Here is a 9,639-nt window from a genome sequence, read left to right on the forward strand (position 1 = left end):
GAAGAACTCATGTTCATCTTACCTTTTCCAGGTTTGAGATTCTGTCCAGATTCCTTGTCTCATGGTCCCCTTCCATCTTCAAATCCTCCAGTGACAGGACAGATCTTTCTATATCACATCATTTTGCCTACTTTAAGTCCATGTATTATGATCCATTGTTCTTACCTGGGTAATGTAGTATAATCTCCCCATCTCACAGTCTGCTGAACAATTAGCAACATTAAATCCATCTATAACTAAAATTCCCCTTTGTCGTATAACTCAACAATTCACAGTTTCTGGGGGTTGGGCTCTAGATATTATAAGGAGGCACTGTTCTGCCTACTACACTAGTATTCCAAAACTCATTTGTCAGTTTATTGTGCTGTGGTGGCTTATGTGTTGCTCTAATGCTGGAAGCTATGTCACTGATATTTTAAACACAAGTAGGGTCACACAAGGTGAACAGGTTTCAGCTGAGTTTCTAGACTAAGACAGGTTAGGAATAAAGAGGGGCAGACTACTTCTGAATGTTTTCTGTTTTTGTTAAATGCCATCAGTCGGTTCCAACTCATAACCAACTTGTATAGGGTTTCCTAGGAGCGGCTGGTGAATTTGAACCATTGAACTAGTGGTACAAACCAACCTTGTGGTTTGAACCATTGAACTAGTAGTACAAACCAACATGTCCAAATATAAAAGACTAAATCTCACCAGTACAACTTCTAAGGAGCATTCTGTTTGTACAGTGCTTGTCCTATGGTGCCACACTGACTGAAAGCTTTATGAATATCAGCTTTATGAATATCATAAAAGCTTTATGAATATCTGCAGAACATTGACAGATATAGTGCTGGGAGAAGAAAACAGCATGAATAATGACAGAATATTGTCAGGTATAGTGCCAGAAGATGAGCCCCTCAGGTTAGAAGGCATTCAAAATACAACTGGGGAAGAGCTGCCTCCTCAAAGGAGAGTTGACTTTGATGTGAATGGAATAAAACTTTCAGGGCCTTCCTTTGCTGAGGGGGCACACTCAAAATAAGAAGAAACTGTTGCAAATATCCATTAGTAACCAGAACACTATGAAGTATGAATATAGGAAAATTGGAAGTTTTCAAAAATGAAATGGAACTCATGAAGATCAATATCCAAGGCATTAGTGAGCTGAAATGGACTGGTATTGGGTATTTTAGATCTGAGAATCATATGGCTTTCTATGATAGGAATGAAACTGAAGAGGAGTGGACTCATATTTACCATCAAAAATAACATTTAAAGATTTATCTTGAAGTATAATACAGTAGATGATAGGATAATATCCACATGCCTACAAGGCAGATCAGTTAAGATTACTATTATTCAAATTTACTCACCAACCATTAAGCCAGTGATGATGAAACAGAAGAATTTTATTAACTTCTTCAGTCTTAAATTGATCAAACATACAATAAAAATGCTTCGATAATTATTTGTGATTGGAATGGAAAGGTTAAAAACAAAGAGGAAGGGTCAGTAGTTGGAAAATATGGCCTTGGTGATAGAAACAATGATGGAGATCACTGATAGAATTTTGCAAGACCAATGACTTCTTCATGGCAAATACCTTTGTTAAACAATGTAGAATATGACAATACACATGGATCTCACCACATGAGATACACAGAGATTAAATTGACTACATCTGTAGGAAGAGATAGTGGAAGAACTAGGTATCATCCAAAACTAGGCCAGGGGATGACTGTGGATCAGACCATCAAGTGCTCAAATGCAAGTTCAGGCTGAAGTGGAAGAGTATTAAAACAAGTCCATGAGATCCAAAATATGACCTTGAACATATCCCACCTGAACTTAGAGATCTTCTGAAGAACAGATTTGATGCATTAGACTAATGGCTGATGATGAGATGAATTGTGGAATGACATCAAGAGTATCATCCTGGAAGAAAACAAAAGGTCGTTAAGAAGACGAGAAAGAAGGAAAAAATCAAAATGGATGTTGGAAGAAACTCTGAAAATCGTTCTCCAGCATACAGATGCTAAAGTAAATGGAAGAAATGAGAAGGTAAAAGAGCTGAGCAGAAAATTTCAAAGAGTAGTTCAAGAAGACAATGTCAAATATTAAAATGAAATGTACAAAGACATGTATTTAGAAAACTAAAAAGGTAGAACATACTCAGAATTTCTGAAACTGAAAGAACTGAAGAAAAAAAATTAAGTCTTGACTTGAAATATTGAATGATTATATGGACAAAATGTGGAGTCCTAGTGTGGTGTTATAGGATAAAGCTCTGAACCCCAAAGTCGATGGTTCAAACATACCACCTGCTCTTTGGAAACCCTATCCAGGGTTGCTGTGATTCCAAACTGATTCTATGACACTTACCCAAAACAACAATGTAAAAAATATTGAATGATGATAAAGTATCAAAGGGAGATGGAAGGAATACAAAGGCACTGTATCAAAAAGAATGGTTGATGTTCAGCCATTTGAAGAGGAAGCATATGATTAAGAGCCAATGGTACTGAGGAAAGAAATCTAAGGTACATTGAAGGCATTGGCAAAGAACAAGGCTCAGAAAACTGATGGAATACACACTGAAGTCTTTCAACAAACTGATGCAACACTCTAGGCACTCATCTATCTATGTCAAGAAATTTGGAAGGAGCTGCCTACTCACCTGATAGGAAGAGATCCATATGTGTGCCTATTCCAAAGAGAGGTGACCCAATTGAATGCAGAAATGCTCAGACAATATCATTAATATCAAATACAAGTAAAAATTTTCTAAAGATAAGTAAAAAATGGCTGCAAGAATACATTGACAGGGAACTGCCAGAGGTTCAAGCCAGATTCAGATGAGGACATGGAACGAGGGATATGATTGTTGATGTCAGATGCCTCTTGGCTGAAAGTAGAGAATATCAGTGCTTTACCTGTGCTTTATTGACTATGCAAAAGCTTTCAATTGTGTCAATCATGACAAGCTATGGAAAGCATTGTGCAGAACAAGTATTCTAGAACACTTAATTGTGCCCATGAGGAACCTGCAGATAGATCAAAATGCAGTCATTCAAAGAGAACAAGGGGACACCACATGGTATTAAATAAGGAAAGGTGTGCACCAGAGTTGTATTCTTTCCCCCATACTTTTTCAATCTGTATAAAGAGTAAGTAATCTGGGAAGCTGGATTTTATGAAGAAGAACGTGGCAGCAGAACTGAAGGGATATTCATTAACAATCTTCAATATGCAAATGATACAACCTTCTTGCTGAAAGCAAAGAGGACTTAAAATACTTACTGATGGAGATCAAAGACCATAGCCATCAGTATAGATTGCACCTCAATGTAAAGAAAACAAAAATCCTCACCATTGGACCAATGCATATAGTCATTAAAATGTAGAAAAGATTGAAATTGTCAAAGATTTGATTTTGCTTAATTCCACAATCAACACTCATGGAAACATCAGTCAACAAATTAAATGATGTATTGCAGTAGGCAAATTTGCTGCACAAGACTTTTTCAAAGTGTTCAAGAGCAAAGATGTCAGTTTGAGGACTAATGTGTGGCTGTCCCAAGTCATAACATTTTCTACAGCCTCATATGCATGTGGCTATTGGACAAGGACTAAGGCAGACTGTAGAAGAATTGATGTCGTATTAGAGAAGTATATTAAAAATACCAGGGAGAACAAGAAGAACAAATAAATTTGTGTTGACAGAAGTACAGTCAGAATGTTCCTTAGAAGCCATATGGCCTGACTTTGTCTCTCACATTTCAGAAATATTGTCAGGAGGGACCAGTCTTTTGAGTAGGACACCATGCTTGATAAAGTGGAGGGTCAGAGAAAAAAAGGAAGAACTCTAATGAGGTGGATTGGCACAGTGGTAGTGGCAATGGGCACAAACATAATACCAAGGGATGGCACAGGATCCGGCATTGTTTCATTCTGTTGTGCATAAGGTCCCTATGAGTTGGAACTGACTGGCTGACACCTAAGAACAACAACACACTAGTATGGGGTTTGCCTCATATTGTTTTTTGTTGTTAAGTGCTGTCATGTCAGTTCCGACTCATAGCCATCCTGACTAAGGTTTCCTAGGAGCCACTGACTTTGCAGTTCAAACCAACCTGTGGACCAGTGCATTATCCTGAAACACCACACCAGGACTCCTATTATTATAAGATCAATTCTTATTTATTGTTATTGTTAAGTGCCCTTTGAGTCGGTTCTGACTTATAGAAACCTTTTATAGGGTTTCCAAGGAGCGGTTGGTGAGTTTGAACCTTCGACCTTGTGGTTCAAACTGACCTTGCATTCCCATAGCACCACACCAGGACATCTAATTACTATTGTTGCTGTTGCTGTTGTTGAGTGCTGTCGAGTTGGTTCTGACCCATAGCAACCCTGTATAGGGTTTCCAAGGAGCAGCTGGTGAGCTTCAACCGCTGACCTTGCGGTTCAAAGGGTTTTGCAGTCTTGCACATTAACCCGCAGTGCCACAAGGAGATCAATAATCTTTTTAAAAAATGAATGGACAGTGTCTTGGCTTCAGGTCCCAGACTAGGCAGAACTGTGAACCCAATGGTGATTGGGGTGAAGGATGCCTTGGTATGTGTGGGGATGTGTTTAGTCACAGGGCCTGATATTTGATCTTTCTGTGAGGGAACAGTGATCCCCACCTCTTGGTGTATACACATTTGTGTAATACTCTCCCCTTAAGAGTGGGAGGGACCTGTGACTTACTTCTGTCAAGTGAAGGAATGTCACATTTATGATTGCAAGACTGAAGTCTTAAGTCGACTGAATTAGTAGTCTCTTATTGTGGGCTTGATGGAGTCATGGAGAAGAAGCCCACATGAACGATGACTGTAGGAATAGTAGGGTACTTTTAAGACCTGAAGGCCACCTCGAGGTGATAGTTAGCAAACATCCAGGACTCCCAGTTATACAACCACAAGGAAATGAATTCTGTCAATAACTTGCAAAGTCTGTAAGGAAATTCTTCCCCAACTGAACCTTCTTATGGGAATGTATCCTTGATTGTAGTAAACATCTTGATTATTGTCTGTGAGACCTTGAACACAGGACCTACCTGACTCACCCTTAAACTCTTGACCTACAGGAACAATGAGATAATAAGTTTGTATTTTAGAAGAAGATGGGAAGAAACATTATTTTTCTACTATCTGCTGGGCTACCCACCCTCTTCCTGAGACCAGTACTTCCCTTGCAATTGAATTCATTAATTCTCATAATAGAGCTTTGAAAGAAGCGTTGGCTTCTGTTTCCTTCAAACAAAATCATAGAGAGGTTTCTTTTGCCTAAAATCACAGTAAGAATACTGGTAAATAACTGGACATAGTCTGAATAACATTCATTATGTTTAGCAGTTGTCATAACAAATGTTTAACACTAAATATATTGTTTAACATGCCCCTTGTTAAAAACATTTTTTAAAGATCTCTAAAAATCAATTACAACTCTGCTTATGTATATTCTTTTCATTTTATTTGAAAAAACCTTCTTAAATCCATCAATGATATTTATCTGATGTTGTTGTTGTTGTTAAGGACCATGGAGTTGAATCTGACTCATAGTGACCCTGTACAGAGTTTCTGAGGCTGTAAATCTTCACGGGAGCAGAAAGCCTCATCTTTCTTCCGCGGAACAGCTGGTAGTTTCGAACTCCCGACCTTGAGGTTAGCAGCCTGATTCGTAACCACTATGCTACCAGAGCTCCTTTGGTTAAGTGTAGAGTCAATGAAAAAGAGGAAGGGCCCCAATGAGATTGATTGACACAGTGGCAGCAATAAGGGGCTCAAATGTAGCAATTGAGAGGATGGTGCAGGACTGGGCAGTGTTTTATTTTATTGTGTATCCGGTTGCTATGAGTCGCAGTCATCTTGATGACAAGTAACGACAATAACATTGATGGTTATGCATCTAGTTCTTATTAGGACGCAGTTAACCTGTTCTGAGTTTCATCTTATTTCAACATATGAACTCTGGAATCATATTTACAGGAAATATTTTGCTAAGCTTGCTAGTCTATATTCCTTTTAACAGTAAAAATACCTGAGTATCCAGAAACATAATTATCATTTTTTTCAAATAAACTAAAAAGAGACAATATGCCCCATCTTCAATTTCAATTGATACCACTGTGATTTTGAATAGTTATCATCTTTATACTTTTTTGTTTAAGTTTGATTATGGTCTGAAGTGTGGTGCCATTTTTCATGGTCTTATAGGATTGTTTTGGACTGAGGGGCCAAGAAAAAGAGGATTGGTGTCACACTACCTTTGCCCAGGACTAGCCCCAAATAGGATTTGGAGCAGAGACAGGGGACTTTTGTGTGTGGATAGACTATCCAGATGAGCTTCAACCCGAACTTCCTGTATGTCAGCATGAAGAGGATGAGTATTATGTACAGTTGGAGAGTTACTAGTTTGCTTGATACTTGTTCAGAAAGGGGAAAGGTTGAGGATCTGGCACAATCTCTTTCCAGGACTAAATATGGAATTATAACATGTTACAGTTGGAAGATATTTAGGAATTTGTTTTGTCCAAACCAATATTTTGCAGACAAATGGAAAAATGACTGACCTGAGAATATACAGCTAGTTACTGTCTAACTTAGGACTTGGAAGTCAGTGTGTATTTGGTTTTATTTATTTATTATGTTTTATAGTTTTTTTATTATGAATGATGTGATAGTTTACATGGGAGAATATTAGCTTCACATTCATCCTGTCTTATTTCGTTTCGTTGCAATGATTACAGTCTCCTGTGTGTATCATCAAACAACCAAAGGGTACACCCCACAAGCCTGCCACCCTGCTGTCAGCACATAGCCCCTCTCCCTCCCTGAGTCTAAAGTTCCCAGCCGCTCCATCTCTCACTGTCATCATTTCTGCCTCGATCTCTGGTGTCACTGCTTCTCTGGATAGGGACCAGCACTTCATTTTTCTCCCTTGATGGTTTCAGGGACCTCTGCTACTGGACTGAAAAATCTACCCCTTCTCCTCCTTGTGTTACAAAATGTCTACCTTTACCTTTCCAACATGCTCAGTCAGTCCTGATGGCAATCATTCACTGTTGAACCACAAGAGTACTATTCCCATCACCTTTCATCAGCCCTGTCCAGACAGGTTGGAAACCACTCAGTGGAGCTTCAATCTTTTCCCGCACCCTCTGAAACAAGGTTCAAGGTTCCCTATTGAAAGCTTGTAAGATAGTCATTTTTTGCCTTTGTAGCCTGCCCCCCCAACCCCCATTTTGGGTAGCCAATGTCTAAGTTGCTCATCCTTGTCGACCCTGTGTACCAAGGTGGTGGGAATGATATTCGTTGTAAAGATTTGTTCCCTCCTTTGACCCACTGCATCAACAAGCATAGATCAAGTTCATCAAATTATAGTGGGTTACTCTTTTTTTCCTTTTCTTTCTTCTTTTAGTCAAGTTTTGATCATCTATCCATTGATGCCAGGTCAAGTGGATACTGTCTGCACGTATGGGTGTTCTTGTGCATCTCTCCTCACTTCATATCAGCTGGATGTTTCACACTCCGCTCTAGTCCTCTGTGGCTATGTCTCTGTCCCTGGGCCAAGAAATCCCCAGGTCTTATCACACTTCTGGCCAACTAGGTCTCAATGCAGGTTGACAGGAGTCTGTTGAGTGTGGTCAGACTTAGCTCACAACTCCATCGCTGTTCCTTGCTCCCCCCACCCCTACTTCCCCTTATTGGTGACAAATGTGGTAAGCAGCAAGCCCACATGCCTGCTTGTATATTCCATTGAGTTTTAGTCTTGGAAGGGGATTTGCCCTGAGGGGACCTGACCACTTGCCTTGATGGCTCCACGGGGAATGACTTGCTTGTTCTTATAATAATCAGACTGCCATTATTGTTTTTGATTTTTCCTGCTGGACTTTCTTTCAAGAAGTATCTTCTGTTCTTCTAGCCACTCCAGGCTAGTCTGCTTGTCCTTTCAAGTGGAAATTTCCCACCTCAGAAGATTCTGGATGGGGATCAGGATTCTACCTATGGTCTTATGCAATTCAAAGGCTCCGCAGGAAACCTCCTTCAATGGGAAAGTTCTAGCCCCAGTTTAGGTATTCCAATCAATTATAGGCTGAAGGTGGACTTACAAACTTTCTATGGTGATGTTTCTGGCTATTCCTTTCTCTCCCTCTCAAGTGTCTATTTTACAATAGTAGGCAAGGGAAACCAGGATTCAAAAGACAGCCAAGCATTTTAACATTATTTTCCTAGTTTTATCCATTCAAACAATGCTCAATTCTTGTATCCCAGGGCCCTGTTGTTCCAAGGTTGTGCTTACTTCATCATTTACCTCTGTCCTATTTAGCCCATGCAAACCTGCCTAACTGTTCTCCCATCCATCGTGTTCTTCCTTTCCCTTCCCCCTTCTAGTATATGGCCCCCCAGTACCCAAACTATCCTGTGTCTATTCCCTATCCTATGCTCCACCTTCCCCTCCCTCCCTTCACCCCATCCCATATACCCTGGTAACGAGCAAATAATTTTTTCCCCCTTTTAGTGTGGGTACTTGATGAAATCTTTTACAATAATGGTCCAATGCATTATTTCTCCTTTTGTGACTGACTGATTTCACTCAGCATAATGTCCATAAGGTTCATCCATGTTATACAGTGACTTACAGCTTCCTTGTTATTCTTTAAAGTAGCATGATATTCCATTGTGTGTATGTACCAAAGTTTGTTTATCCATTCTTCAATTGATGGGCACTTAGGCTGTCTCCATCTTTTTGCTACTGTAAATAGTGCTGCTGTGATCATTGGTGTGCATATATCTACTCGTGTTATGGTTAATTTTTCTTGTGGATAAATACCAAATAGAGGAATTACTGGATCATATTTCTATTTTCAACCTTCTGAGGAATCTCCATATTGTTTTCCAGAGTGGTGGGACCATTTTGCAATCCCACCAGCAATGTAGGAGGGTCCCAGTCTCTCCACATCCTTGTCATCATCTATTTTCCTCTATGTTTTTTTATTTTTGCTGTTATGCTGGTGTGAAATGATATCTCATTGTTGTTTTGATTTGCATCTCTCTACTGACTGGTGATTGTGAATGTTTGGTAGAACTCACCAGTGAAGTCATCTGGACCTTGACTTCTGTTAGCTGGGAGTTTTTTGATGACCTGATCAATTTCTTCTTTTGTTATGAGTCTGTTCAAGGCTTCTACTTCACTCTGTGTAAGTTTAGATAGGTCACATTTTTCTAAAAATGTATCCATCTCTTTTAAGTTTTCAAATTTGTTGGAGTACAACTCTTCATAGTATTCTGTTATTATCCTTTGATCTCCTTTGGTTCCATTGAGACATCATCCATGTGGATTCTAATGCTTGTTATTTGTGTCAAGTTGGTTGATTGTGTTGTTTAGTTCCTCCATAACTTTGTTGAGTTTCTTTCTGGTTGTCCCTTTTTGAAAGTGGCATGTTAAAAATCACCCACGATAGTTTTAGATTTATCTATTTCTTTCTTTCTCTGCTATTCATAGAGTTTTCAGTGACTAGCAATTCGGAAGTAGTTTGTCACTCTTTCTTCCTAGTCTGTCTTTGTTTTGTAGCTCATCTGAAACCTGTCCACCATGGGTGACCCTGCTGGTTAT

This window comes from Chrysochloris asiatica, unplaced genomic scaffold, assembly GCF_000296735.1.
Source record: "Chrysochloris asiatica unplaced genomic scaffold, ChrAsi1.0 scaffold00120, whole genome shotgun sequence".
NCBI lineage: Eukaryota > Metazoa > Chordata > Mammalia > Afrosoricida > Chrysochloridae > Chrysochloris > Chrysochloris asiatica.